Here is a 10,213-nt window from a genome sequence, read left to right as displayed (position 1 = left end):
ATCGATACCCGAAGTGGAAGAGGACAACCTGGCTGAGTTTCTGACCAAAATATTTTCCAAGCACTGGAACCTAGAAGAGATGGACTTTAAGATTACATCAGCTTTCAGACTTGGAAGACTGACAAAAAAAGACAAGCCCAGAGACTGTTTGATATCACTGAGATCAAAGGAGGAGAGGGACAAGATTTTGGGCCTACACTACGGAAAGTCACTGGACATTTTAGATAAGAGGATTGAGTTATACAAGGACGTTCCCAAACAGCTTTTGGATTTGAGATCGGAATATTTGGAATTAGCAAGACTTTTGAGGAGCAACGCCATCATCTTTAGGTGGGATTTTCCACAAGGACTATCTTTTACTTTCAGAGGGAGGAAGATCAAAATTAGAACATTGGAAGACAGAGACAAATTTCTGAACCAATACGGAGAGGACCTTCATAAAAAACTTGGATTACCATCGGAGCTCGAAACACCAGAGGTACCTGCACCCTTGGATTCTGAAGATTCAGCGAAAAAGGTACCACCCCCAGAAAAATAACCAGATCTATCCAGGATGTCTCTGCAACTTCTGAGTTGGAATATAAATGGCTGCAACATTCCGGAGAAAAGGAGGAAAATTTTTCACATATTAAAAAAGGAACAATTGGACATTATTTGCCTGCAAGAAACCCACGTGACTAGGCTCCACAGAAAAGTGCTGATAAATAAGAGACTTGGCCAAGAATTTATATCTTCAGACATAGTGAAGAAGAGAGGAGTGGTGATATATGCAAAAGAGAGCCTTTCACCTAAATTCTTATTTAAAGATGAACATGGCAGAATTTTGGCAATTGAAATACAATATCAAGGAGAAAAAATTTTGATATTAGGAATCTATGCACCAAATGATGGGAAATCGGAATTTTATAAGAAGTTGCATGAAAGCATGCTGGAATATCTGGACTATGACAACATCATAATGATGGGAGATATGAATGGGATTGTATCAACTAACATGGATAAGTCGCAAAGTCAAAAAGTTACCAAAGATGGCAGACTACCAAAGACCTTTTTTGAAATGACAGAAAATATGGGCTGGATTGACATATGGAGAATCAAGAACCCCCTAGGAAAAGAAGGAACATTTTTCTCTGAGGCTCAACTGACTTGGACAAGAATCGACCAAATTTGGATTACTAGAGGTCTGGCACCTAAGGTCAGGAAAGTGGAAATCTGCCCAAAAACCTGCTCCGACCATAATGCCTTGAAAATGGACATGACATTATTACCAACCGGCTCCTTTAGATGGAAGATGAATGACAATTTGTTTAGAAATCAGGAGATCATTAAGAAGGCCCAAAAAGTTATAAAGGACTATTTTGAAATAAACCTGAACACCGTGGTGGAAAAAAGAACAATTTGGGACGCAAGCAAAGCTGTGATGAGAGGGTTCTTGATACAACAGAATGCCATAAGGAAAAGGACACAAAATGAAAAGAAAGACAAGATTCTGGAGAAAATTAAAGAACTAGAGAAGAAGCTAAGAGCCAATCCGAAGTCACAGCCGATTTTGAGAGAAATTAAACTTCATCAGGCACAATATTCAAAACTGATAAACCAGGAAATAGAATGGAAGATTAAATCAATGAAACAAAAAACGTTTGAATCGGCAAATAAATGTGGGAAACTGCTGGCCTGGCAGTTGAAGAAGAGACAAAAATTGAACATAGTAACAAATTTGGAAATTGAAGGAAGAAGTATACAGAACCCCGTGGAGATTAGAAAGTGTTTTCAAAAATATTTTAAAAAATTATATACTCAAGGGCCGCAGAATGAAGTTGAGATTGAACAATTTTTGAGGAAAAACGGATTGAAAAAATTGTCACAAGAAAATAGACTACTCCTGAACAGCAAAATAACACGACAAGAGATTGAACATGCCATTCAGAACTTGAAATTGGGCAAATCTCCAGGGCCAGACGGCTTGACCTCCAAGTACTATAAGACATTAAGTGATTATTTGATCCAACCACTGCTGGAGGTCAGCAATGAAATTATGGAGGGAAAGAAGGCGCCAGAATCGTGGAAAGAAGCGTTCATCACATTGATACCAAAATCAGAAACTGAAAAGACACAGCTCAAGAACTACCGCCCCATCTCCCTTTTAAATGTGGATTACAAAATATTTGCTGATGTTTTGGCAAACAGACTTAAAAGAGTTTTAAGTCAAGTAATTCATAAAGACCAAGCAGGCTTTCTCCCAGGCAGACATATGTTTGCTAACACAAGGAACATTATTGATGTCTTGGAACTTTTGCAAACTGACATAAACACTAAAGCAGTGCTAATTTTTATAGATGCGGAGAAGGCCTTTGACAACATCTCTTGGAAATTTATGAAGGGAAATTTAAAAGAAATGGGAGTGGGGAGGGGTTTTGAAAATGGGATTGACGCAATATATTCAGAACAAAAAGCAAAATTGATTGTTAATAATGTGGTAACAGAAGAGTTCAAAATTGAAAAAGGAACACGACAAGGCTGCCCGATTTCCCCTTTGTTATTTATCTCAGTCCTGGAGGTGCTCTTAAACTTGATCAGAGGGGACCGGTTGGTGCAAGGGATCCAGGTCGGAGCGAAACAATATAAACTTAAAGCTTTTGCAGATGACCTAGTTTTGACACTGCAGGAGCCGGAATCTAGCACGAAAAGAGTTTTACAATTGATTGATAATTTTGGTCGGGTGGCGGGATTTAAGTTAAACAAACAGAAAACTAAGGTGTTGGGGAAAAATTTGACAGATATTGAATCAGAACAGTTTCAGAGAGAAACAGAATTATCATTGGTGAAAAAGGTAAAGTACCTAGGGGTGAACATAACAGCAAAAAATCTGAGTCTATTTAAGGAAAATTATGAAAAATGCTGGTCTGAAATTAAGAGAGACTTGGACAGTTGGACAAAATTGAAGCTTTCTTTGTTAGGCCGAATTGCTGCTATTAAGATGAATGTATTGCCAAAAATGTTGTTTTTGTTTCAAACACTACAGATTATAGACAAGACGGAATGCTTCTGGAAGTGGCAGAGAGATATTTCTAAATTTGTCTGGCAGGGCAAAAAGCCCAGAATTAAGTTTAAGATATTGACTGACGCAAAGGAAAGAGGGGGCTTTGCCCTGCCAGACTTAAGGTTGTATTATGAAGCCGCAGCTTTCTGCTGGCTAAAAGATTGGCTACTTCTCGAAGACACTGATGTGTTGGATCTGGAAGGGTTTAATAATAATTTTGGTTGGCATGCATACTTATGGTATGACAAAGTTAAGATCAATAAGGCCTTTAAGAACCATATTGTCAGAAAAGCAGTGTTTAATGTCTGGACAAAATATAAAGACTTATTGGAAAATAAAACCCCAAGGTGGCTTTCACCTCTGGAAGCTAAGGCCCGAAAAAGACCCAATATGGAAGCCAATTGGCCAAAATATTGGGAAATATTAGAAAAAGATGGAAATAACTGGAAATTGCAGAGTATGGAAAAAATGAAGGATAAAGTGCGAGACTGGTTACATTACGCTCAGATTAAAGAAGTTTTTAAAAATGACAAAAAGCTAGGGTTCCAGGTGGAGAAATCGAAGCTGGAAACTGAACTGTTAGAACCTAAGACTAAGGTACTCTCAAGAATGTATAACTTGCTGTTGAAATGGAACACACAAGACGAAATGGTTAAATCGGCTATGATAAAGTGGGCACAGGACATTGGGCATAACATTATGTTTGAGGAATGGGAAAGGTTGTGGACCACTGGGCTAAACTTTACTGCATGTAATGCTTTGAAAGAAAATATAATGAAAATGATATACAGATGGTACATGACCCCAGTTAAGCTTGCCAAAATATACCACTCGTCTGACAATAAATGTTGGAAATGTAGAGAAAATGAAGGAACATTCTTTCACCTCTGGTGGACTTGCCCTAAAGTGAAGGCCTTCTGGGAAATGATATATAATGAACTGAAAAAGGTATTTAAGTATACTTTCACTAAGAAACCAGAGGCCTTCCTTCTGGGTATTGTCGGCCAGAAGGTGTCAAAGAAGGACAGAACTTTCTTTATGTATGCAACAACGGCAGCAAGGATACTCATCGCAAAGAACTGGAAAACTCAAGATCTACCCACGCTGGAAGAATGGCAGATGCAGCTGATGGACTATATGCAGCTGGCGGAAATGACTGGCAGAATACGAGACCTGGGAGAAGAAAGGATTGAAGAAGACTGGAAGAAATTTAAGATTTATTTACAAAATTATTGTAATTTGATGGAATGCTAAGAAGGATGCTTGATTATAAACAATTGGCCATCACTAAATTAGATGAGCATTATTAGACTATATTGTAATGATTGGTTATAAGATTACAAATAAGATGGTAATTTGCTTGAAAAATTTTATGAACAATGTAAGTGCGAGCGGATGACGCGAGGAAGTCCAAAGATGTTATGAAACTTTGTAAAGACACAAACAATGCTGTTTTTTATTTTTGTATCTCTTTTATTAAAAAATCCTAATAAAAATTTTGGAAAAAAAAAAAAAAGAAATTACCAGACAGTTTCAACGAAGCCAAGTTTATCACTTTCAGCATGTTGGTCTTCTGCAGTGTTTGGCTGTCCTTTATTCCTTCCTACCTGAGCACCAAAGGAAAATACATGGTGGCTGTGGAGATCTTCTCCATCTTAGCCTCTGGTGGTGGGTTGCTGGGTTGCATCTTTTCTCCCAGATGTTATATAATCATTTTGAGGCCTGAGCTGAACAATAGGGAACAGCTAATAAGGAAGAAAATTTAAAGAAATGAGAAACCTGTCATTTCTGGTATTTTGTGTTTTTCTCTGTTTTTACAGTAGGACATTTGGAAATATATGTTCAGCTGCTGCCTTATATAATTTTTTCTAGGGTTCAAATTTCCATAGTTGAAAATTCATTGTAAAATTGACTTACTTGCTTTGAGGAAAACAATCATACATTTCCACATACATTATTCTCTTGTAGCATGTGTTGACAAGAAGATTCAGAGCAATTCTTATCAAAATATACATGTAAACAAATCTGTATCTAGCTTTAATTCTCAATGATCAAACTTGTCTCATTGGGATATGCAAAATTGTACTGTTGCAGGCCACGGAATATTTGAGTATTCATTTATGGTCTCTTGTTCTGTACTGCTCACAGTCAGATTTCATTGTCAACCTATCCATACTCAAGATCATAGAGATGTAAGATGATCCTCTTGAATCAGGCCAATGGCCCATCTCATAAGGCAGCCTGTACCCACACTGACCAACTAGATTCCTGTGGGAAATAGAAATACTTTATTTTCACTGTACCACTTGTTTACAGTGAGATTAAACCTTCAAGCCGTATCCAAAAGCAAATGCACTGTCTCCACCATTGTTTCCTATGCCAGTGAGTTCTATAGATTATCTCTGTACTGTGAAATAATATACCCCCCATTGAATTGGGTTCCCTCCCCCCAAGATTTTGTCTGAATCAGGTTTCCTTGGTGAAATTCATAGAACTAGATAAGAAGGTGTGAATGATTTCTGCCCTAGTTCTTGGAAAAGATGGCAACAAAGAATCATGGACAAGTTCACTGGGCAAAGCATTTGAAAAAGCCACAACTGAAAAGTTTTATTTTTACCAGCACAAGTGATGGATCAGAACACTATATTCTTAATACAAATATGTATTATATTTGTGGCAAGTATATTGTTGGACTTTCCACTGACTGTTGGCATCCTTCAGCAAATGTTTGATGAGCAGTAAAATTGATTAGACCTAACCATGATGAATGGAGAATACAAGTAAATCAGAGCTTAATCAGATTGAAAGTGGAATCAAAGAGGACAGAGAGACTTCAGGTTGCATCAGTATTCCCATAATGGAGCTCAGCTTTCTAGAATCCAGGCTTAACCTCTGAATTATACCTCCTGTTATACAGCTCTTAAGGGCACAAAGCCACTGCTTTCTCTTAATTTCAGCCATAAACCAGAGCCTACGTTGCCAGCTTGTACTCACTTATCTGGGTGTAAGGCCCATTAAATCTCACTTGTTTCTGAGTAGACATCAGTACTGTTATACAGCAAGCTAACTATACTTGTTAATGAGTGTCTGTAAGATTATGCCCCCCCCCCCTTGCAGAAGGTCCAGGTATTCAAGTGGAGAAAGGAATGGAAGGAAGTAGGACTAATAATAATTGCTATCAAAGGGTTAAAAGGTAGCAGAAACGCTCTAATCACTGAGCAGCTGGAGGTCATTAGGCTTCCAGGAACATGAGTTTGTATAAATAGTCTCCCGTGTGTTTGTTCCTCCTTTCTCCCCCTTTTTGGGCGTTTGCTGAGATGTGTGGTTCTTCGCCAGGGTTGTTTTTTGTTTTGTAAATAAACCTTATCTTTGAGTTACAAACCGCATGCTCCAAGACTCCTCTTTGAAAAGATACTGCCTCTCCTGCCCTTCTTCAACTGCTGTGCGAAATACTCTGCTGTAGTGGGACTTGTGACGATGGAAGCGCACTGGGCATTTACATTAAACTAATTAAAGTTTAATGGGACAGGTTATGGTTGTTTGTACGTCAAGAAGGAGCTAAGGAGTGCAGTTCAGAGTGATTTATGAAAGGACTGGAGCGAAGACAGAAGCGGTTGCCGACAACGAAAGCTTTCAAAGCAGCTTGAGTCCTGCAATGTGCCTAGAAAAGTTTTAAACAGGCACTGAGCAGTTTGTACTCGCTGGAAGACGTCTTATTCCTCAAGGAGCCACCTCAGCAGCTGGGAGATGGTCTACAGGTGTGTGAGTATCATTCCTAAGCCCCAGGGAGGATGGCAGAGTCCCAGGAAAGTTTTTCTGTCCTGTTTACGCGACTCAATGGGAAAAATTGGCAAGATTGGAAGGCTAGAGTAAGGGTTTGGTTGCAAGCAAAAGAGTTGTGGAGTTGCACTGAAGCACCGCCTTTACAGGCAGCTGCAGACGCGTCTGCAGAAGACAAAGCAACAGCAGCAGCTTCACAGAAACGTGACAGGAAAGCCCAAGGTCTACTAGTTTTGGCAGTGGGACCAGAGCAAATGCCTTACGTTTCTGAGTTAAAGAACACGCATGAGGTCTGGACGGTTCTGCAGCGGCTAAATTCCAGAAACACTGCAGGGGCCAAGATCCATGCTACAAGATGTTTGTTTGATTTACGTCTCCAACCGGGAGCGTGTGTGAAAGAACATATTGCCAAAATGGTGTCTGCCTTTAATCAACTAAGACAGCTGGGCATTCCTTTCTCTATGGAGCAGCAGTCATACATATTGTTGTCTTCTCTTGATAAAAGCTATGAGACTCTAGCTCTAACTTTGGAAGCTATGCCTTCAACTGAATTAACCCTTGAATACATTTCATCTCGGCTTGCAGATGAACAGGATAAAAGGCAAAGAGAAAGAGGTTTGTCTTCAAAGGGGAGTTATGCTGTGCCTAAGAGTGTTGATGCTGAGTTTGAGCACACAGTAAATGCTTTTGCAGCTAGACACTGTTTTCGCTGTGGTTCCCCTTCCCATTTAATTAGGAATTGCACACGTGAACCTGGTCAAGACAGCACCAAGGCCGTTACCCCTAGTTACCAGACAAGGAGTTCCAGGGGACGTCGAAGAAGAGGAGGAGGTCGTGGCTACTCCCACAGCACACAGCACATGGCTTCAGCAATGGCGTTGATGCAAGGGCGTGGCCAAGGCAGCAATCTACGCTGGTTGATCGACAGTGGTGCATCTCACCACCTGGTGGCGCCATCTAGTGTCCGTTTGCAGAATTGCAGACATTTGCAAACCCTTAAAGTTGTGACAATGGCAGATTCAACTAAACGTTCCTTAGAGACCGTAGGCACAGTGTTCTTGAAATGTTTGCAAACAGAAATTGATGCCTACGTGCTAAAGGGATTGAAGGGGTGTATTTTGTCTGTGTCAGAACTTGATAGAAATGGGTTTAAAACTGTGTTTGAAAATGGGGTTTGCACTATTTCAAAGAATAACGTATCTCTTTTGCAGGTGGAATGCAGAGATGGGTTATATTATTTTGAGACAAGTCCAGATGAAGTTGAACAGGTTCATGCTGGTTGTGTGAACTCACCTACCCATAATTCTTGTGTCCATTTATGGCACCGCCGTCTGGGACATATTAATTTTCAGTATGTTAAAAGGCAACCTGAATTATCAGAAGGGTGCAAAATGAACAAATGTACTAAGTATTTGGATTGTACTGCATGCAAAAGGGCGAAGGTTCATAGATGCAGCTATCCCAGTTCAGATAGGAAATCTGACAAAGTATTCCAACTTGTGCATATGGACCTATGTGGCCCAATGCCTGTTGCTAGCATGGGAGGTTCGAGGTATGCACTGTGTCTCTCGGATGACAAAACAAAGGTTACATGGTTTTTTCCTCTCAAAACAAAAGCAGATACTGCAGAAACAGTTAAAAATTGGGTTCATGCAGTAGAACTTGAATTCGGTACTAGAGTACTTGCTTTTCAGACAGACAGAGGGTCAGAATTTACCGGGTCTGTGTTGCAGAATTTCTTTAAGAAAAAGGGAATTAAGCATCGTCTGTCTACACCTTATTCCCCCCAAGAAGGAGGCGTGGCCGAACGTAAAAACAGGGTTCTGCAAGAGTTGGCAAACTCTATGTTGTTTGATGCTAAACTCCCTCAAAGTTACTGGGCGGAAGCCTGGCAGGCGGCTACTCATATTCTGAATCGAGTATATAATTCTGTAATTGGCACTACCCCATATTTTGCTTTATATGGGAAGAAACCCAAAATTAATTACTTTCGGGTGTTTGGATGTCCAGCCTATGTACTTATCCCAAAAGCGTTAAGGAAAAAGGGAGGTCCAAGGGCTAGGAAACTCATCTTTTGTGGGTACGAACCACACGCCAAATCTTGGAGGTTCGTGAACCCAAATGGGGATACTACAAGAGTGGTCCTCAGTAGGAGCGCTGAATTTTGTGAGCAATATGGATGGACTCACTTACATGCTAACCCTGACATTTTGAGAGATGATTTAGGCATTTATGCTGAGAATGAAAGTCCAGAGAGTAGTGAGCCAGAAGAGGATGGTGCATATGGTTCAGATGCAGATTCTGACCAGGCACAAGGTCCTTCTCCTAAGGTAGAAAAGCCAAAATCTAGGGGTGTTCCAACATCGCCAGTCAGTAGGCCTAGCAGACAGCAAAAGCGAAGCAGGTCACCTGCAACACCAAGCCCAAGGGAGGTATCTAAACGGAGGTCTTTATCCCTAGAGGCACATCCAGGTATAAAGTCTGAGACAGATTCTGACAGCCAACGGTCAGAGGGGGCACAAGAAGAACAATTGCGCAGGTCAAATCGTGCCACAAAGGGCAAGCCGCCAGAGCGGTTTAAGGTGACAAGTGTATACGTAAATATGGCACAGTGTGAGCCAGATAGCTATATGGAAGTACAACAGCTTCCAAGCTCAGAAGCCGTTAAGTGGCAGGAAGCAATGGAAAAAGAGATGGCTTCAATGAAGTCTCTCGGTGTGTTTACAAGTACAGAGCTTCCGAAAGGGCAACAAGCTGTAGGTTGTCGATGGGTATATCGTTTAAAGCCCACAACTACTGAGGAGTTGCAATATAAAGCCCGACTAGTTGCAAAAGGGTTTTCGCAGCGCAAAGGTGTTCACTATTCTCAAATCTATGCCCCTACTTCAAGATCGGAGTCATTAAGAATGCTTTTAGCCTCTTCAGCTAAGAAGGGAAATAAGCTGTTTCATTTTGATGTCAATGTGGCTTATTTAAATGCAGACTTACAGGAGGAAGTCTATATGACACCACCACCAGGTTTTGAAGGAGACAAGCCAAACCAGGTCTGGCGCCTACACAAATCCATTTATGGGTTGAAACAGTCCGCCCGTAATTGGAATTCCTGCTTAAACGATGCTCTAGAGAGCATGGGGTTCAGAAAGAGCGCAGCAGATGCGTGTCTTTATCTAAAAGGCTCGGGATGTGAACAAGAAGCAGTTTTGATATTTGTTGACGATTTATTATACAGTGGAAAGGATGATAAACTTGCACAACAATTTGCCACAAAGCTTGGAGAAAGGTTTCAGATAAAATCACTAGGCAATGTATCTGTTTATCTAGGAGTTAAAATTCAGCAAGATGAAAATGGGAACTATTGGCTCAGCCAAGAAGCTAAGATCCAGCAGTTGCTGG

The sequence above is a fragment of the Podarcis gaigeae genome, assembly GCF_964106915.1.
Source record: "Podarcis gaigeae genome assembly, chromosome: 13".
Taxonomy (NCBI): domain Eukaryota; kingdom Metazoa; phylum Chordata; class Lepidosauria; order Squamata; family Lacertidae; genus Podarcis; species Podarcis gaigeae.
This window is presented reverse-complemented; position numbering follows the sequence as displayed.